Source organism: Emys orbicularis, chromosome 10, assembly GCF_028017835.1.
Source record: "Emys orbicularis isolate rEmyOrb1 chromosome 10, rEmyOrb1.hap1, whole genome shotgun sequence".
NCBI classification, from domain to species: Eukaryota; Metazoa; Chordata; order Testudines; family Emydidae; genus Emys; species Emys orbicularis.
In genome coordinates this window covers 41,566,926-41,589,014 of record NC_088692.1, presented here as the reverse complement: position 1 = coordinate 41,589,014, position 22,089 = coordinate 41,566,926, and positions in this window count along the sequence as shown.

Below are 22,089 nucleotides of genomic sequence, written 5' to 3'. Positions count from 1 at the left end.
AAGAGATTGGCGTTCGAAAATTACAAACAAACAAACAAAATCATTATTGATCATTGCTTGGAAAAGTTTGTCATGGAACTTTCATTTTAAAGCACGTAGGATGCTGTCCTGATCATTTGAAAGAGCTCGGCCCATGAACAGTACCTAAAAGCGAATCTCGTTATTGAGCAGTGCGGCTGACACATTTCTCTAAGAAGCTCAATTTCACCTCAGTTAGGCGACTGTCCCAAGCATTAGGGGTTCGTCAAAACTGACAGGCAAAGCAAAACATAGCTGAGCCTTGCTTGTGACGAATTACTCGCTGATTCTCCAGCTTAAAGCCTTTCGGATACTATGCGGGAACTCATGGACTCGCCACATCGAAAGCCGTTAGGAAACTGGGCCTGATCACTTGGAGGAGATCGGCTAGTGAACAGTGCCAAGCAAGCAAACTGCATTCCTGATCAGTGCTTGTGACAAATTGCTCATTGAAGCTCCATCTTAAAGCCCTTCGGCTACTATGTGGGAGCGATCGGATGGAGGGTGCTCATCCGTGCGGAGACGCTTCATTTCTAAAGCAATGTGGATTCCGTCCTCAGCATTTTGGGATAAATCGGCCAGTGAACGTTACAAAAAACGAAGACTTATTACTGATCCGTGCTTGCTCTAAGGGACTCTTCATTTTCAAATCTTTAGGCTACTGTGCTAATTATTCAGAGGTACTCGGCGATCGAAGATTACCAGAAAAAATCATTGCTGGAAAAAGTTTCTCATGGAACCTTCATTTTGAAGCGGTTCGAAATCGGTCAGCGTTAGGGGGTAATTCGGTTGTGAATATTAACTAACCAGAACTTTTTCCTGATTACTGCTTGTGACACTTTGCTAATTGAATCATCGTTTCTTGACCATTACAAACAAAGCAAACTTAATTACGGTTCAGTGCAGTTCCTATTGGGAAGTCACTTGGAGCTAGGCGGAGGGGCTTAGAACTAGGGCTAGGGCTAGGGTTCCTATAGGTACAGTTTCCAAACTAGGGTAGGCTTTGTGTGGGCCGAGGACCCCACTCTGGGTTTAGGTTTCCAATGGCTAGGCAAATTGAAGTAAGCCTTAGAATTCCTATGGCGAGCGCTCACCGCCCTAGGGAATGGGGTCCTATCTCTCGGGCTCTGTTCCCTAGGGGTTACGGTATCGAAGGGTCCGCCATATGGCGTTAGGGTTCCTATGCGTAGGGCTCGCCCCTCCTTGTTGCCCCAGGCATAGGATTCCTACGTGTAAGGACTGAAGCGAGAGGGCCCCAGCTACCTGTTTACCTGGGCCGGAACACAAAGGATAGGGGAGGAGCGGTTGGAGCCTGTGATCTCGGATGTCCAGCTGGAAAACGCAGGGTCTCTGGACTGTGGGAAGAGCGCAGGCAGAGCGCCTACCTGGAGGCAGGGGAGACTTAGCTGTACTGTGCTGACAGAGGCCAGGCCTGAGAGTCCTTAGACTTTCCTATGCCGTGTTCAGATGCTCAATAAACTTCCTGTTTTATGTTAGCTCTGGTCTAAAGGACAGGGTTGCTTTATTCCCTCTGTGAGTGGAGGTCCCGAGGACCAGAGCGAGTGGACTCCCTGAGGAGGCCCAGAGGGAGAGAAAAGCGTTATAAGGCTCGGTGATAAGATCCTGTAGCAAAGACACTTCTGAAGGGGGGGGGGCGGTGTCTCCAGGGTGGCCAGAGGAACTGGCCCGACGGAGCCCTGGTCCTTGCCTTTGGCTGAGCTGAAGGAGGGCCGCTTGTCTTGGCACTGGAAATCCACCCAGCAGGTGGTGTGTAACAAGTTTCGTGAAAATTTCAAAAAAGATGTGCTCGTGAAAACTAGAAAGAAAGAAAGAGAGAGTCATTACTGGTAAGTGCTAATGACAAATTTTTCATGGACTCGTCACACCGGAACCTATTAGGATACTGTCCTGATAACTTGGAGGAGATCGGATCCTGACTATTACCAGCCAAGCAAGCCAGATGACTGATCAGTGCTTGTTACCAATTTCTCGGAAAAGCTTCATTTTTCAAGTTATTAGGATTCTGTCCTGAGCAGCTGGGGTAGATCTGCGCGTGAACATTACAGACGAATCCAAAGACATAGCAGATCAGAATCTCCATGTCTATCTCGTTGTAGGCATCTGGGGGAAATCGGCTAGTGAAAATTACAATTAGAATGGAAGTGACAAGTGGGAGAACTTGTAGGATATTTCTCCGGGAATCTTCATCTGAAAGCCATTAGGATACTGTGCTGAGTATTTGGAAGCGATCGGACAGAAAACTAAATTATAAACATGCAAAACTCGTTCTGATCATTGCGGGGGACGTATTTCTCGAAGGCTCTCAATACGAATTGCGTTAGAATGCTGTCCCTAGCCTTTCGAGAAATTAGTTCGTGAAAAGAAGAAACAACGACATTCGTCACTGAATAGCGCGTGTCACAAATTTCTCACGAAATCTACATCTCCCATCCCTGAGGATTCGGTACTGAGCATTTGGAAGAGAACGGAGCGTGAAACTTCTTTTTAAAACAAGCCAATGGCATAAGTGATCGCTGTTTGTGAGATCTTGCTGATGGACTCTTCAACTTAAAGCTATTGGGATAGGTTATTAATAATTTGGGAGCGCTCGGATTGTGGAAAAAAATCCCCAAGCCATAAATCACAACTCATGTCTCATCATTGCGGTGGACGCTTTACTCGAAGGACGTCATTTTCAGAGCACTTAGGATGCTGTCCTGAGCATTACAGACCGATTCGTGAAAGCTTCAAAGAACGCAAAACTTATTACTGATCAGTGCTTGTGACAACTGTCTCAGGGAATCTGCATGGTTAAACAATTAGGATACCTTCCTGATTTTGTGAACGATATGGGCTCGTGACAATTATGAACAGGGAGAAAGGCATTACTGATCAGCTCGTGTGACAAATTTCTTAGGAAATCCCAGTTTTAAATCAGTTAGGCTGCTGCCCTGAGCATTACGGGACGGTGGGTGTGCGAAAATGACAGCGAAAGCCAAACTCATTACTGATCAGACTCGTCACTTCTAAACCAATTTGGATTCCCTCAAGCATCTGGGGAAAAATCGGCTAGGGAAAATTACAATCAAAGAGACAGTCATAACTGGTGAGAGCTTGTGGAAAATTTCTCAGGGAATCTTCTTCTGAAAGCCATTCGGCTACAGTGCTGATTATTTGGAAGAGATTGGCGCTCGAAAATTACAAACAAACAAACAAAATCATTATTGATCATTGCTTGGAAAAGTTTGTCATGGAACTTTCATTTTAAAGCACGTAGGATGCTGTCCTGGTCATTTGAAAGAGCTCGGCCCATGAACAGTACCTAAAAGCGAATCTCGTTATTGAGCAGTGCGGCTGACACATTTCTCTAAGAAGCTCAATTTCACCTCAGTTAGGCGACTGTCCCAAGCATTAGGGGTTCGTCAAAACTGACAGGCAAAGCAAAACATAGCTGAGCCTTGCTTGTGACGAATTACTCGCTGATTCTCCAGCTTAAAGCCTTTCGGATACTATGCGGGAACTCATGGACTCGCCACATCGAAAGCCGTTAGGAAACTGGGCCTGATCACTTGGAGGAGATCGGCTAGTGAACAGTGCCAAGCAAGCAAACTGCATTCCTGATCAGTGCTTGTGACAAATTGCTCATTGAAGCTCCATCTTAAAGCCCTTCGGCTACTATGTGGGAGCGATCGGATGGAGGGTGCTCATCCGTGCGGAGACGCTTCATTTCTAAAGCAATGTGGATTCCGTCCTCAGCATTTTGGGATAAATCGGCCAGTGAACGTTACAAAAAACGAAGACTTATTACTGATCCGTGCTTGCTCTAAGGGACTCTTCATTTTCAAATCTTTAGGCTACTGTGCTAATTATTCAGAGGTACTCGGCGATCGAAGATTACCAGAAAAAATCATTGCTGGAAAAAGTTTCTCATGGAACCTTCATTTTGAAGCGGTTCGAAATCGGTCAGCGTTAGGGGGTAATTCGGTTGTGAATATTAACTAACCAGAACTTTTTCCTGATTACTGCTTGTGACACTTTGCTAATTGAATCATCGTTTCTTGACCATTACAAACAAAGCAAACTTAATTACGGTTCAGTGCAGTTCCTATTGGGAAGTCACTTGGAGCTAGGCGGAGGGGCTTAGAACTAGGGCTAGGGCTAGGGTTCCTATAGGTACAGTTTCCAAACTAGGGTAGGCTTTGTGTGGGCCGAGGACCCCACTCTGGGTTTAGGTTTCCAATGGCTAGGCAAATTGAAGTAAGCCTTAGAATTCCTATGGCGAGCGCTCACCGCCCTAGGGAATGGGGTCCTATCTCTCGGGCTCTGTTCCCTAGGGGTTACGGTATCGAAGGGTCCGCCATATGGCGTTAGGGTTCCTATGCGTAGGGCTCGCCCCTCCTTGTTGCCCCAGGCATAGGATTCCTACGTGTAAGGACTGAAGCGAGAGGGCCCCAGCTACCTGTTTACCTGGGCCGGAACACAAAGGATAGGGGAGGAGCGGTTGGAGCCTGTGATCTCGGATGTCCAGCTGGAAAACGCAGGGTCTCTGGACTGTGGGAAGAGCGCAGGCAGAGCGCCTACCTGGAGGCAGGGGAGACTTAGCTGTACTGTGCTGACAGAGGCCAGGCCTGAGAGTCCTTAGACTTTCCTATGCCGTGTTCAGATGCTCAATAAACTTCCTGTTTTATGTTAGCTCTGGTCTAAAGGACAGGGTTGCTTTATTCCCTCTGTGAGTGGAGGTCCCGAGGACCAGAGCGAGTGGACTCCCTGAGGAGGCCCAGAGGGAGAGAAAAGCGTTATAAGGCTCGGTGATAAGATCCTGTAGCAAAGACACTTCTGAAGGGGGGGGGGGCGGTGTCTCCAGGGTGGCCAGAGGAACTGGCCCGACGGAGCCCTGGTCCTTGCCTTTGGCTGAGCTGAAGGAGGGCCGCTTGTCTTGGCACTGGAAATCCACCCAGCAGGTGGTGTGTAACAAGTTTCGTGAAAATTTCAAAAAAGATGTGCTCGTGAAAACTAGAAAGAAAGAAAGAGAGAGTCATTACTGGTAAGTGCTAATGACAAATTTTTCATGGACTCGTCACACCGGAACCTATTAGGATACTGTCCTGATAACTTGGAGGAGATCGGATCCTGACTATTACCAGCCAAGCAAGCCAGATGACTGATCAGTGCTTGTTACCAATTTCTCGGAAAAGCTTCATTTTTCAAGTTATTAGGATTCTGTCCTGAGCAGCTGGGGTAGATCTGCGCGTGAACATTACAGACGAATCCAAAGACATAGCAGATCAGAATCTCCATGTCTATCTCGTTGTAGGCATCTGGGGGAAATCGGCTAGTGAAAATTACAATTAGAATGGAAGTGACAAGTGGGAGAACTTGTAGGATATTTCTCCGGGAATCTTCATCTGAAAGCCATTAGGATACTGTGCTGAGTATTTGGAAGCGATCGGACAGAAAACTAAATTATAAACATGCAAAACTCGTTCTGATCATTGCGGGGGACGTATTTCTCGAAGGCTCTCAATACGAATTGCGTTAGAATGCTGTCCCTAGCCTTTCGAGAAATTAGTTCGTGAAAAGAAGAAACAACGACATTCGTCACTGAATAGCGCGTGTCACAAATTTCTCACGAAATCTACATCTCCCATCCCTGAGGATTCGGTACTGAGCATTTGGAAGAGAACGGAGCGTGAAACTTCTTTTTAAAACAAGCCAATGGCATAAGTGATCGCTGTTTGTGAGATCTTGCTGATGGACTCTTCAACTTAAAGCTATTGGGATAGGTTATTAATAATTTGGGAGCGCTCGGATTGTGGAAAAAAATCCCCAAGCCATAAATCACAACTCATGTCTCATCATTGCGGTGGACGCTTTACTCGAAGGACGTCATTTTCAGAGCACTTAGGATGCTGTCCTGAGCATTACAGACCGATTCGTGAAAGCTTCAAAGAACGCAAAACTTATTACTGATCAGTGCTTGTGACAACTGTCTCAGGGAATCTGCATGGTTAAACAATTAGGATACCTTCCTGATTTTGTGGACGATATGGGCTCGTGACAATTATGAACAGGGAGAAAGGCATTACTGATCAGCTCGTGTGACAAATTTCTTAGGAAATCCCAGTTTTAAATCAGTTAGGCTGCTGCCCTGAGCATTACGGGACGGTGGGTGTGCGAAAATGACAGCGAAAGCCAAACTCATTACTGATCAGACTCGTCACTTCTAAACCAATTTGGATTCCCTCAAGCATCTGGGGAAAAATCGGCTAGGGAAAATTACAATCAAAGAGACAGTCATAACTGGTGAGAGCTTGTGGAAAATTTCTCAGGGTATCTTCTTCTGAAAGCCATTCGGCTACAGTGCTGATTATTTGGAAGAGATTGGCGCTCGAAAATTACAAACAAACAAACAAAATCATTATTGATCATTGCTTGGAAAAGTTTGTCATGGAACTTTCATTTTAAAGCACGTAGGATGCTGTCCTGATCATTTGAAAGAGCTCGGCCCATGAACAGTACCTAAAAGCGAATCTCGTTATTGAGCAGTGCGGCTGACACATTTCTCTAAGAAGCTCAATTTCACCTCAGTTAGGCGACTGTCCCAAGCATTAGGGGTTCGTCAAAACTGACAGGCAAAGTAAAACATAGCTGAGCCTTGCTTGTGACGAATTACTCGCTGATTCTCCAGCTTAAAGCCTTTCGGATACTATGCGGGAACTCATGGACTCGCCACATCGAAAGCCGTTAGGAAACTGGGCCTGATCACTTGGAGGAGATCGGCTAGTGAACAGTGCCAAGCAAGCAAACTGCATTCCTGATCAGTGCTTGTGACAAATTGCTCATTGAAGCGCCATCTTAAAGCCCTTCGGCTACTATGTGGGAGCGATCGGATGGAGGGTGCTCATCCGTGCGGAGACGCTTCATTTCTAAAGCAATGTGGATTCCGTCCTCAGCATTTTGGGATAAATCGGCCAGTGAACGTTACAAAAAACGAAGACTTATTACTGATCCGTGCTTGCTCTAAGGGACTCTTCATTTTCAAATCTTTAGGCTACTGTGCTAATTATTCAGAGGTACTCGGCGATCGAAGATTACCAGAAAAAATCATTGCTGGAAAAAGTTTCTCATGGAACCTTCATTTTGAAGCGGTTCGAAATCGGTCAGCGTTAGGGGGTAATTCGGTTGTGAATATTAACTAACCAGAACTTTTTCCTGATTACTGCTTGTGACACTTTGCTAATTGAATCATCGTTTCTTGACCATTACAAACAAAGCAAACTTAATTACGGTTCAGTGCAGTTCCTATTGGGAAGTCACTTGGAGCTAGGCGGAGGGGCTTAGAACTAGGGCTAGGGCTAGGGTTCCTATAGGTACAGTTTCCAAACTAGGGTAGGCTTTGTGTGGGCCGAGGACCCCACTCTGGGTTTAGGTTTCCAATGGCTAGGCAAATTGAAGTAAGCCTTAGAATTCCTATGGCGAGCGCTCACCGCCCTAGGGAATGGGGTCCTATCTCTCGGGCTCTGTTCCCTAGGGGTTACGGTATCGAAGGGTCCGCCATATGGCGTTAGGGTTCCTATGCGTAGGGCTCGCCCCTCCTTGTTGCCCCAGGCATAGGATTCCTACGTGTAAGGACTGAAGCGAGAGGGCCCCAGCTACCTGTTTACCTGGGCCGGAACACAAAGGATAGGGGAGGAGCGGTTGGAGCCTGTGATCTCGGATGTCCAGCTGGAAAACGCAGGGTCTCTGGACTGTGGGAAGAGCGCAGGCAGAGCGCCTACCTGGAGGCAGGGGAGACTTAGCTGTACTGTGCTGACAGAGGCCAGGCCTGAGAGTCCTTAGACTTTCCTATGCCGTGTTCAGATGCTCAATAAACTTCCTGTTTTATGTTAGCTCTGGTCTAAAGGACAGGGTTGCTTTATTCCCTCTGTGAGTGGAGGTCCCGAGGACCAGAGCGAGTGGACTCCCTGAGGAGGCCCAGAGGGAGAGAAAAGCGTTATAAGGCTCGGTGATAAGATCCTGTAGCAAAGACACTTCTGAAGGGGGGGGGGGCGGTGTCTCCAGGGTGGCCAGAGGAACTGGCCCGACGGAGCCCTGGTCCTTGCCTTTGGCTGAGCTGAGGGAGGGCCGCTTGTCTTGGCACTGGAAATCCACCCAGCAGGTGGTGTGTAACAAGTTTCGTGAAAATTTCAAAAAAGATGTGCTCGTGAAAACTAGAAAGAAAGAAAGAGAGAGTCATTACTGGTAAGTGCTAATGACAAATTTTTCATGGACTCGTCACACCGGAACCTATTAGGATACTGTCCTGATAACTTGGAGGAGATCGGATCCTGACTATTACCAGCCAAGCAAGCCAGATGACTGATCAGTGCTTGTTACCAATTTCTCGGAAAAGCTTCATTTTTCAAGTTATTAGGATTCTGTCCTGAGCAGCTGGGGTAGATCTGCGCGTGAACATTACAGACGAATCCAAAGACATAGCAGCTCAGAATCTCCATGTCTATCTCGTTGTAAGCATCTGGGGGAAATCGGCTAGTGAAAATAACAATTAGAATGGAAGTGACAAGTGGGAGAACTTGTAGGATATTTCTCCGGGAATCTTCATCTGAAAGCCATTAGGATACTGTGCTGAGTATTTGGAAGCGATCGGACAGAAAACTAAATTATAAACATGCAAAACTCGTTCTGATCATTGCGGGGGACGTATTTCTCGAAGGCTCTCAATACGAATTGCGTTAGGATGCTGTCCCTAGCCTTTCGAGAAATTAGTTCGTGAAAAGAAGAAACAACCACATTCGTCACTGAATAGCGCGTGTCACAAATTTCTCACGAAATCTACATCTCCCATCCCTGAGGATTCGGTACTGAGCATTTGGAAGAGAACGGAGCGTGAAACTTCTTTTTAAAACAAGCCAATGGCATAAGTGATCGCTGTTTGTGAGATCTTGCTGATGGACTCTTCAACTTAAAGCTATTGGGATAGGTTATTAATAATTTGGGAGCGCTCATATTGAGGAAAAAACCCCAAGCCATAAATCACAACTCATGTCTCATCATTGCGGTGGACGCTTTACTCGAAGGACGTCATTTTCAGAGCACTTAGGATGCTGTCCTGAGCATTACAGACCGATTCGTGAAAGCTTCAAAGAACGCAAAACTTATTACTGATCAGTGCTTGTGACAACTGTCTCAGGGAATCTGCATGGTTAAACAATTAGGATACCTTCCTGATTTTGTGGATGATATGGGCTCGTGACAATTATGAACAGGGAGAAAGGCATTACTGATCAGCTCGTGTGACAAATTTCTTAGGAAATCCCAGTTTTAAATCAGTTAGGCTGCTGCCCTGAGCATTACGGGACGGTGGGTGTGCGAAAATGACAGCGAAAGCCAAACTCATTACTGATCAGACTCGTCACTTCTAAACCAATTTCGATTCCCTCAAGCATCTGGGGAAAAATCGGCTAGGGAAAATTACAATCAAAGAGACAGTCATAACTGGTGAGAGCTTGTGGAAAATTTCTCAGGGAATCTTCTTCTGAAAGCCATTCGGCTACAGTGCTGATTATTTGGAAGAGATTGGCGCTCGAAAATTACAAACAAACAAACAAAATCATTATTGATCATTGCTTGGAAAAGTTTGTCATGGAACTTTCATTTTAAAGCACGTAGGATGCTGTCCTGATCATTTGAAAGAGCTCGGCCCATGAACAGTACCTAAAAGCGAATCTCGTTATTGAGCAGTGCGGCTGACACATTTCTCTAAGAAGCTCAATTTCACCTCAGTTAGGCGACTGTCCCAAGCATTAGGGGTTCGTCAAAACTGACAGGCAAAGCAAAACATAGCTGAGCCTTGCTTGTGACGAATTACTCGCTGATTCTCCAGCTTAAAGCCTTTCGGATACTATGCGGGAACTCATGGACTCGCCACATCGAAAGCCGTTAGGAAACTGGGCCTGATCACTTGGAGGAGATCGGCTAGTGAACAGTGCCAAGCAAGCAAACTGCATTCCTGATCAGTGCTTGTGACAAATTGCTCATTGAAGCTCCATCTTAAAGCCCTTCGGCTACTATGTGGGAGCGATCGGATGGAGGGTGCTCATCCGTGCGGAGACGCTTCATTTCTAAAGCAATGTGGATTCCGTCCTCAGCATTTTGGGATAAATCGGCCAGTGAACGTTACAAAAAACGAAGACTTATTACTGATCCGTGCTTGCTCTAAGGGACTCTTCATTTTCAAATCTTTAGGCTACTGTGCTAATTATTCAGAGGTACTCGGCGATCGAAGATTACCAGAAAAAATCATTGCTGGAAAAAGTTTCTCATGGAACCTTCATTTTGAAGCGGTTCGAAATCGGTCAGCGTTAGGGGGTAATTCGGTTGTGAATATTAACTAACCAGAACTTTTTCCTGATTACTGCTTGTGACACTTTGCTAATTGAATCATCGTTTCTTGACCATTACAAACAAAGCAAACTTAATTACGGTTCAGTGCAGTTCCTATTGGGAAGTCACTTGGAGCTAGGCGGAGGGGCTTAGAACTAGGGCTAGGGCTAGGGTTCCTATAGGTACAGTTTCCAAACTAGGGTAGGCTTTGTGTGGGCCGAGGACCCCACTCTGGGTTTAGGTTTCCAATGGCTAGGCAAATTGAAGTAAGCCTTAGAATTCCTATGGCGAGCGCTCACCGCCCTAGGGAATGGGGTCCTATCTCTCGGGCTCTGTTCCCTAGGGGTTACGGTATCGAAGGGTCCGCCATATGGCGTTAGGGTTCCTATGCGTAGGGCTCGCCCCTCCTTGTTGCCCCAGGCATAGGATTCCTACGTGTAAGGACTGAAGCGAGAGGGCCCCAGCTACCTGTTTACCTGGGCCGGAACACAAAGGATAGGGGAGGAGCGGTTGGAGCCTGTGATCTCGGATGTCCAGCTGGAAAACGCAGGGTCTCTGGACTGTGGGAAGAGCGCAGGCAGAGCGCTTACCTGGAGGCAGGGGAGACTTAGCTGTACTGTGCTGACAGAGGCCAGGCCTGAGAGTCCTTAGACTTTCCTATGCCGTGTTCAGATGCTCAATAAACTTCCTGTTTTATGTTAGCTCTGGTCTAAAGGACAGGGTTGCTTTATTCCCTCTGTGAGTGGAGGTCCCGAGGACCAGAGCGAGTGGACTCCCTGAGGAGGCCCAGAGGGAGAGAAAAGCGTTATAAGGCTCGGTGATAAGATCCTGTAGCAAAGACACTTCTGAAGGGGGGGGGGGCGGTGTCTCCAGGGTGGCCAGAGGAACTGGCCCGACGGAGCCCTGGTCCTTGCCTTTGGCTGAGCTGAGGGAGGGCCGCTTGTCTTGGCACTGGAAATCCACCCAGCAGGTGGTGTGTAACAAGTTTCGTGAAAATTTCAAAAAAGATGTGCTCGTGAAAACTAGAAAGAAAGAAAGAGAGAGTCATTACTGGTAAGTGCTAATGACAAATTTTTCATGGACTCGTCACACCGGAACCTATTAGGATACTGTCCTGATAACTTGGAGGAGATCGGATCCTGACTATTACCAGCCAAGCAAGCCAGATGACTGATCAGTGCTTGTTACCAATTTCTCGGAAAAGCTTCATTTTTCAAGTTATTAGGATTCTGTCCTGAGCAGCTGGGGTAGATCTGCGCGTGAACATTACAGACGAATCCAAAGACATAGCAGATCAGAATCTCCATGTCTATCTCGTTGTAAGCATCTGGGGGAAATCGGCTAGTGAAAATAACAATTAGAATGGAAGTGACAAGTGGGAGAACTTGTAGGATATTTCTCCGGGAATCTTCATCTGAAAGCCATTAGGATACTGTGCTGAGTATTTGGAAGCGATCGGACAGAAAACTAAATTATAAACATGCAAAACTCGTTCTGATCATTGCGGGGGACGTATTTCTCGAAGGCTCTCAATACGAATTGCGTTAGGATGCTGTCCCTAGCCTTTCGAGAAATTAGTTCGTGAAAAGAAGAAACAACCACATTCGTCACTGAATAGCGCGTGTCACAAATTTCTCACGAAATCTACATCTCCCATCCCTGAGGATTCGGTACTGAGCATTTGGAAGAGAACGGAGCGTGAAACTTCTTTTTAAAACAAGCCAATGGCATAAGTGATCGCTGTTTGTGAGATCTTGCTGATGGACTCTTCAACTTAAAGCTATTGGGATAGGTTATTAATAATTTGGGAGCGCTCATATTGAGGAAAAAACCCCAAGCCATAAATCACAACTCATGTCTCATCATTGCGGTGGACGCTTTACTCGAAGGACGTCATTTTCAGAGCACTTAGGATGCTGTCCTGAGCATTACAGACCGATTCGTGAAAGCTTCAAAGAACGCAAAACTTATTACTGATCAGTGCTTGTGACAACTTTCTCAGGGAATCTGCATGGTTAAACAATTAGGATACCTTCCTGATTTTGTGGATGATATGGGCTCGTGACAATTATGAACAGGGAGAAAGGCATTACTGATCAGCTCGTGTGACAAATTTCTTAGGAAATCCCAGTTTTAAATCAGTTAGGCTGCTGCCCTGAGCATTACGGGACGGTGGGTGTGCGAAAATGACAGCGAAAGCCAAACTCATTACTGATTAGACTTGTCACTTCTAAACCAATTTCGATTCCCTCAAGCATCTGGGGAAAAATCGGCTAGGGAAAATTACAATCAAAGAGACAGTCATAACTGGTGAGAGCTTGTGGAAAATTTCTCAGGGAATCTTCTTCTGAAAGCCATTCGGCTACAGTGCTGATTATTTGGAAGAGATTGGCGCTCGAAAATTACAAACAAACAAACAAAATCATTATTGATCATTGCTTGGAAAAGTTTGTCATGGAACTTTCATTTTAAAGCACGTAGGATGCTGTCCTGATCATTTGAAAGAGCTCGGCCCACGAACAGTACCTAAAAGCGAATCTCGTTATTGAGCAAGTGCGGCTGACACATTTCTCTAAGAAGCTCAATTTCACCTCAGTTAGGCGACTGTCCCAAGCATTAGGGGTTCGTCAAAACTGACAGGCAAAGCAAAACATAGCTGAGCCTTGCTTGTGACGAATTACTCGCTGATTCTCCAGCTTAAAGCCTTTCGGATACTATGCGGGAACTCATGGACTCGCCACATCGAAAGCCGTTAGGAAACTGGGCCTGATCACTTGGAGGAGATCGGCTAGTGAACAGTGCCAAGCAAGCAAACTGCATTCCTGAGCAGTGCTTGTGACAAATTGCTCATTGAAGCTCCATCTTAAAGCCCTTCGGCTACTATGTGGGAGCGATCGGATGGAGGGTGCTCATCCGTGCGGAGACGCTTCATTTCTAAAGCAATGTGGATTCCGTCCTCAGCATTTTGGGATAAATGGGCCAGTGAACGTTACAAAAAACGAAGACTTATTACTGATCCGTGCTTGCTCTAAGGGACTCTTCATTTTCAAATCTTTAGGCTACTGTGCTAATTATTCAGAGGTACTCGGCGATCGAAGATTACCAGAAAAAATCATTGCTGGAAAAAGTTTCTCATGGAACCTTCATTTTGAAGCGGTTCGAAATCGGTCAGCGTTAGGGGGTAATTCGGTTGTGAATATTAACTAACCAGAACTTTTTCCTGATTACTGCTTGTGACACTTTGCTAATTGAATCATCGTTTCTTGACCATTACAAACAAAGCAAACTTAATTACGGTTCAGTGCAGTTCCTATTGGGAAGTCACTTGGAGCTAGGCGGAGGGGCTTAGAACTAGGGCTAGGGCTAGGGTTCCTATAGGTACAGTTTCCAAACTAGGGTAGGCTTTGTGTGGGCCGAGGACCCCACTCTGGGTTTAGGTTTCCAATGGCTAGGCAAATTGAAGTAAGCCTTAGAATTCCTATGGCGAGCGCTCACCGCCCTAGGGAATGGGGTCCTATCTCTCGGGCTCTGTTCCCTAGGGGTTACGGTATCGAAGGGTCCGCCATATGGCGTTAGGGTTCCTATGCGTAGGGCTCGCCCCTCCTTGTTGCCCCAGGCATAGGATTCCTACGTGTAAGGACTGAAGCGAGAGGGCCCCAGCTACCTGTTTACCTGGGCCGGAACACAAAGGATAGGGGAGGAGCGGTTGGAGCCTGTGATCTCGGATGTCCAGCTGGAAAACGCAGGGTCTCTGGACTGTGGGAAGAGCGCAGGCAGAGCGCCTACCTGGAGGCAGGGGAGACTTAGCTGTACTGTGCTGACAGAGGCCAGGCCTGAGAGTCCTTAGACTTTCCTATGCCGTGTTCAGATGCTCAATAAACTTCCTGTTTTATGTTAGCTCTGGTCTAAAGGACAGGGTTGCTTTATTCCCTCTGTGAGTGGAGGTCCCGAGGACCAGAGCGAGTGGACTCCCTGAGGAGGCCCAGAGGGAGAGAAAAGCGTTATAAGGCTCGGTGATAAGATCCTGTAGCAAAGACACTTCTGAAGGGGGGGGCGGTGTCTCCAGGGTGGCCAGAGGAACTGGCCCGACGGAGCCCTGGTCCTTGCCTTTGGCTGAGCTGAAGGAGGGCCGCTTGTCTTGGCACTGGAAATCCACCCAGCAGGTGGTGTGTAACAAGTTTCGTGAAAATTTCAAAAAAGATGTGCTCGTGAAAACTAGAAAGAAAGAAAGAGAGAGTCATTACTGGTAAGTGCTAATGACAAATTTTTCATGGACTCGTCACACCGGAACCTATTAGGATACTGTCCTGATAACTTGGAGGAGATCGGATCCTGACTATTACCAGCCAAGCAAGCCAGATGACTGATCAGTGCTTGTTACCAATTTCTCGGAAAAGCTTCATTTTTCAAGTTATTAGGATTCTGTCCTGAGCAGCTGGGGTAGATCTGCGCGTGAACATTACAGACGAATCCAAAGACATAGCAGCTCAGAATCTCCATGTCTATCTCGTTGTAAGCATCTGGGGGAAATCGGCTAGTGAAAATAACAATTAGAATGGAAGTGACAAGTGGGAGAACTTGTAGGATATTTCTCCGGGAATCTTCATCTGAAAGCCATTAGGATACTGTGCTGAGTATTTGGAAGCGATCGGACAGAAAACTAAATTATAAACATGCAAAACTCGTTCTGATCATTGCGGGGGACGTATTTCTCGAAGGCTCTCAATACGAATTGCGTTAGGATGCTGTCCCTAGCCTTTCGAGAAATTAGTTCGTGAAAAGAAGAAACAACCACATTCGTCACTGAATAGCGCGTGTCACAAATTTCTCACGAAATCTACATCTCCCATCCCTGAGGATTCGGTACTGAGCATTTGGAAGAGAACGGAGCGTGAAACTTCTTTTTAAAACAAGCCAATGGCATAAGTGATCGCTGTTTGTGAGATCTTGCTGATGGACTCTTCAACTTAAAGCTATTGGGATAGGTTATTAATAATTTGGGAGCGCTCATATTGAGGAAAAAACCCCAAGCCATAAATCACAACTCATGTCTCATCATTGCGGTGGACGCTTTACTCGAAGGACGTCATTTTCAGAGCACTTAGGATGCTGTCCTGAGCATTACAGACCGATTCGTGAAAGCTTCAAAGAACGCAAAACTTATTACTGATCAGTGCTTGTGACAACTTTCTCAGGGAATCTGCATGGTTAAACAATTAGGATACCTTCCTGATTTTGTGGATGATATGGGCTCGTGACAATTATGAACAGGGAGAAAGGCATTACTGATCAGCTCGTGTGACAAATTTCTTAGGAAATCCCAGTTTTAAATCAGTTAGGCTGCTGCCCTGAGCATTACGGGACGGTGGGTGTGCGAAAATGACAGCGAAAGCCAAACTCATTACTGATTAGACTTGTCACTTCTAAACCAATTTCGATTCCCTCAAGCATCTGGGGAAAAATCGGCTAGGGAAAATTACAATCAAAGAGACAGTCATAACTGGTGAGAGCTTGTGGAAAATTTCTCAGGGAATCTTCTTCTTAAAGCCATTCGGCTACAGTGCTGATTATTTGGAAGAGATTGGCGCTCGAAAATTACAAACAAACAAACAAAATCATTATTGATCATTGCTTGGAAAAGTTTGTCATGGAACTTTCATTTTAAAGCACGTAGGATGCTGTCCTGATCATTTGAAAGAGCTCGGCCCATGAACAGTACCTAAAAGCGAATCTCGTTATTGAGCAGTGCGGCTGACACATTTCTCTAAGAAGCTCAATTTCACCTCAGTTAGGCGACTGTCCCAAGCATTAGGGGTTCGTCAAAACTGACAGGCAAAGCAAAACATAGCTGAGCCTTGCTTGTGACGAATTACTCGCTGATTCTCCAGCTTAAAGCCTTTCGGATACTATGCGGGAACTCATGGACTCGCCACATCGAAAGCCGTTAGGAAACTGGGCCTGATCACTTGGAGGAGATCGGCTAGTGAACAGTGCCAAGCAAGCAAACTGCATTCCTGATCAGTGCTTGTGACAAATTGCTCATTGAAGCTCCATCTTAAAGCCCTTCGGCTACTATGTGGGAGCGATCGGATGGAGGGTGCTCATCCGTGCGGAGACGCTTCATTTCTAAAGCAATGTGGATTCCGTCCTCAGCATTTTGGGATAAATCGGCCAGTGAACGTTACAAAAAACGAAGACTTATTACTGATCCGTGCTTGCTCTAAGGGACTCTTCATTTTCAAATCTTTAGGCTACTGTGCTAATTATTCAGAGGTACTCGGCGATCGAAGATTACCAGAAAAAATCATTGCTGGAAAAAGTTTCTCATGGAACCTTCATTTTGAAGCGGTTCGAAATCGGTCAGCGTTAGGGGGTAATTCGGTTGTGAATATTAACTAACCAGAACTTTTTCCTGATTACTGCTTGTGACACTTTGCTAATTGAATCATCGTTTCTTGACCATTACAAACAAAGCAAACTTAATTACGGTTCAGTGCAGTTCCTATTGGGAAGTCACTTGGAGCTAGGCGGAGGGGCTTAGAGCTAGGGCTAGGGCTAGGGTTCCTATAGGTACAGTTTCCAAACTAGGGTAGGCTTTGTGTGGGCCGAGGACCCCACTCTGGGTTTAGGTTTCCAATGGCTAGGCAAATTGAAGTAAGCCTTAGAATTCCTATGGCGAGCGCTCACCGCCCTAGGGAATGGGGTCCTATCTCTCGGGCTCTGTTCCCTAGGGGTTACGGTATCGAAGGGTCCGCCATATGGCGTTAGGGTTCCTATGCGTAGGGCTCGCCCCTCCTTGTTGCCCCAGGCATAGGATTCCTACGTGTAAGGACTGAAGCGAGAGGGCCCCAGCTACCTGTTTACCTGGGCCGGAACACAAAGGATAGGGGAGGAGCGGTTGGAGCCTGTGATCTCGGATGTCCAGCTGGAAAACGCAGGGTCTCTGGACTGTGGGAAGAGCGCAGGCAGAGCGCCTACCTGGAGGCAGGGGAGACTTAGCTGTACTGTGCTGACAGAGGCCAGGCCTGAGAGTCCTTAGACTTTCCTATGCCGTGTTCAGATGCTCAATAAACTTCCTGTTTTATGTTAGCTCTGGTCTAAAGGACAGGGTTGCTTTATTCCCTCTGTGAGTGGAGGTCCCGAGGACCAGAGCGAGTGGACTCCCTGAGGAGGCCCAGAGGGAGAGAAAAGCGTTATAAGGCTCGGTGATAAGATCCTGTAGCAAAGACACTTCTGAAGGGGGGGGCGGTGTCTCCAGGGTGGCCAGAGGAACTGGCCCGACGGAGCCCTGGTCCTTGCCTTTGGCTGAGCTGAAGGAGGGCCGCTTGTCTTGGCACTGGAAATCCACCCAGCAGGTGGTGTGTAACAAGTTTCGTGAAAATTTCAAAAAAGATGTGCTCGTGAAAACTAGAAAGAAAGAAAGAGAGAGTCATTACTGGTAAGTGCTAATGACAAATTTTTCATGGACTCGTCACACCGGAACCTATTAGGATACTGTCCTGATAACTTGGAGGAGATCGGATCCTGACTATTACCAGCCAAGCAAGCCAGATGACTGATCAGTGCTTGTTACCAATTTCTCGGAAAAGCTTCATTTTTCAAGTTATTAGGATTCTGTCCTGAGCAGCTGGGGTAGATCTGCGCGTGAACATTACAGACGAATCCAAAGACATAGCAGATCAGAATCTCCATGTCTATCTCGTTGTAAGCATCTGGGGGAAATCGGCTAGTGAAAATAACAATTAGAATGGAAGTGACAAGTGGGAGAACTTGTAGGATATTTCTCCGGGAATCTTCATCTGAAAGCCATTAGGATACTGTGCTGAGTATTTGGAAGCGATCGGACAGAAAACTAAATTATAAACATGCAAAACTCGTTCTGATCATTGCGGGGGACGTATTTCTCGAAGGCTCTCAATACGAATTGCGTTAGGATGCTGTCCCTAGCCTTTCGAGAAATTAGTTCGTGAAAAGAAGAAACAACGACATTCGTCACTGAATAGCGCGTGTCACAAATTTCTCACGAAATCTACATCTCCCATCCCTGAGGATTCGGTACTGAGCATTTGGAAGAGAACGGAGCGTGAAACTTCTTTTTAAAACAAGCCAATGGCATAAGTGATCGCTGTTTGTGAGATCTTGCTGATGGACTCTTCAACTTAAAGCTATTGGGATAGGTTATTAATAATTTGGGAGCGCTCATATTGAGGAAAAAACCCCAAGCCATAAATCACAACTCATGTCTCATCATTGCGGTGGACGCTTTACTCGAAGGACGTCATTTTCAGAGCACTTAGGATGCTGTCCTGAGCATTACAGACCGATTCGTGAAAGCTTCAAAGAACGCAAAACTTATTACTGATCAGTGCTTGTGACAACTTTCTCAGGGAATCTGCATGGTTAAACAATTAGGATACCTTCCTGATTTTGTGGATGATATGGGCTCGTGACAATTATGAACAGGGAGAAAGGCATTACTGATCAGCTCGTGTGACAAATTTCTTAGGAAATCCCAGTTTTAAATCAGTTAGGCTGCTGCCCTGAGCATTACGGGACGGTGGGTGTGCGAAAATGACAGCGAAAGCCAAACTCATTACTGATCAGACTCGTCACTTCTAAACCAATTTGGATTCCCTCAAGCATCTGGGGAAAAATCGGCTAGGGAAAATTACAATCAAAGAGACAGTCATAACTGGTGAGAGCTTGTGGAAAATTTCTCAGGGAATCTTCTTCTGAAAGCCATTCGGCTACAGTGCTGATTATTTGGAAGAGATTGGCGCTCGAAAATTACAAACAAACAAACAAAATCATTATTGATCATTGCTTGGAAAAGTTTGTCATGGAACTTTCATTTTAAAGCACGTAGGATGCTGTCCTGATCATTTGAAAGAGCTCGGCCCATGAACAGTACCTAAAAGCGAATCTCGTTATTGAGCAGTGCGGCTGACACATTTCTCTAAGAAGCTCAATTTCACCTCAGTTAGGCGACTGTCCCAAGCATTAGGGGTTCGTCAAAACTGACAGGCAAAGCAAAACATAGCTGAGCCTTGCTTGTGACGAATTACTCGCTGATTCTCCAGCTTAAAGCCTTTCGGATACTATGCGGGAACTCATGGACTCGCCACATCGAAAGCCGTTAGGAAACTGGGCCTGATCACTTGGAGGAGATCGGCTAGTGAACAGTGCCAAGCAAGCAAACTGCATTCCTGATCAGTGCTTGTGACAAATTGCTCATTGAAGCTCCATCTTAAAGCCCTTCGGCTACTATGTGGGAGCGATCGGATGGAGGGTGCTCATCCGTGCGGAGACGCTTCATTTCTAAAGCAATGTGGATTCCGTCCTCAGCATTTTGGGATAAATCGGCCAGTGAACGTTACAAAAAACGAAGACTTATTACTGATCCGTGCTTGCTCTAAGGGACTCTTCATTTTCAAATCTTTAGGCTACTGTGCTAATTATTCAGAGGTACTCGGCGATCGAAGATTACCAGAAAAAATCATTGCTGGAAAAAGTTTCTCATGGAACCTTCATTTTGAAGCGGTTCGAAATCGGTCAGCGTTAGGGGGTAATTCGGTTGTGAATATTAACTAACCAGAACTTTTTCCTGATTACTGCTTGTGACACTTTGCTAATTGAATCATCGTTTCTTGACCATTACAAACAAAGCAAACTTAATTACGGTTCAGTGCAGTTCCTATTGGGAAGTCACTTGGAGCTAGGCGGAGGGGCTTAGAACTAGGGCTAGGGCTAGGGTTCCTATAGGTACAGTTTCCAAACTAGGGTAGGCTTTGTGTGGGCCGAGGACCCCACTCTGGGTTTAGGTTTCCAATGGCTAGGCAAATTGAAGTAAGCCTTAGAATTCCTATGGCGAGCGCTCACCGCCCTAGGGAATGGGGTCCTATCTCTCGGGCTCTGTTCCCTAGGGGTTACGGTATCGAAGGGTCCGCCATATGGCGTTAGGGTTCCTATGCGTAGGGCTCGCCCCTCCTTGTTGCCCCAGGCATAGGATTCCTACGTGTAAGGACTGAAGCGAGAGGGCCCCAGCTACCTGTTTACCTGGGCCGGAACACAAAGGATAGGGGAGGAGCGGTTGGAGCCTGTGATCTCGGATGTCCAGCTGGAAAACGCAGGGTCTCTGGACTGTGGGAAGAGCGCAGGCAGAGCGCCTACCTGGAGGCAGGGGAGACTTAGCTGTACTGTGCTGACAGAGGCCAGGCCTGAGAGTCCTTAGACTTTCCTATGCCGTGTTCAGATGCTCAATAAACTTCCTGTTTTATGTTAGCTCTGGTCTAAAGGACAGGGTTGCTTTATTCCCTCTGTGAGTGGAGGTCCCGAGGACCAGAGCGAGTGGACTCCCTGAGGAGGCCCAGAGGGAGAGAAAAGCGTTATAAGGCTCGGTGATAAGATCCTGTAGCAAAGACACTTCTGAAGGGGGGGGGGCGGTGTCTCCAGGGTGGCCAGAGGAACTGGCCCGACGGAGCCCTGGTCCTTGCCTTTGGCTGAGCTGAGGGAGGGCCGCTTGTCTTGGCACTGGAAATCCACCCAGCAGGTGGTGTGTAACAAGTTTCGTGAAAATTTCAAAAAAGATGTGCTCGTGAAAACTAGAAAGAAAGAAAGAGAGTCTCATTACTGGTAAGTGCTAATGACAAATTTTTCATGGACTCGTCACACCGGAACCTATTAGGATACTGTCCTGATAACTTGGAGGAGATCGGATCCTGACTATTACCAGCCAAGCAAGCCAGATGACTGATCAGTGCTTGTTACCAATTTCTCGGAAAAGCTTCATTTTTCAAGTTATTAGGATTCTGTCCTGAGCAGCTGGGGTAGATCTGCGCGTGAACATTACAGACGAATCCAAAGACATAGCAGCTCAGAATCTCCATGTCTATCTCGTTGTAAGCATCTGGGGGAAATCGGCTAGTGAAAATAACAATTAGAATGGAAGTGACAAGTGGGAGAACTTGTAGGATATTTCTCCGGGAATCTTCATCTGAAAGCCATTAGGATACTGTGCTGAGTATTTGGAAGCGATCGGACAGAAAACTAAATTATAAACATGCAAAACTCGTTCTGATCATTGCGGGGGACGTATTTCTCGAAGGCTCTCAATACGAATTGCGTTAGGATGCTGTCCCTAGCCTTTCGAGAAATTAGTTCGTGAAAAGAAGAAACAACCACATTCGTCACTGAATAGCGCGTGTCACAAATTTCTCACGAAATCTACATCTCCCATCCCTGAGGATTCGGTACTGAGCATTTGGAAGAGAACGGAGCGTGAAACTTCTTTTTAAAACAAGCCAATGGCATAAGTGATCGCTGTTTGTGAGATCTTGCTGATGGACTCTTCAACTTAAAGCTATTGGGATAGGTTATTAATAATTTGGGAGCGCTCATATTGAGGAAAAAACCCCAAGCCATAAATCACAACTCATGTCTCATCATTGCGGTGGACGCTTTACTCGAAGGACGTCATTTTCAGAGCACTTAGGATGCTGTCCTGAGCATTACAGACCGATTCGTGAAAGCTTCAAAGAACGCAAAACTTATTACTGATCAGTGCTTGTGACAACTTTCTCAGGGAATCTGCATGGTTAAACAATTAGGATACCTTCCTGATTTTGTGGATGATATGGGCTCGTGACAATTATGAACAGGGAGAAAGGCATTACTGATCAGCTCGTGTGA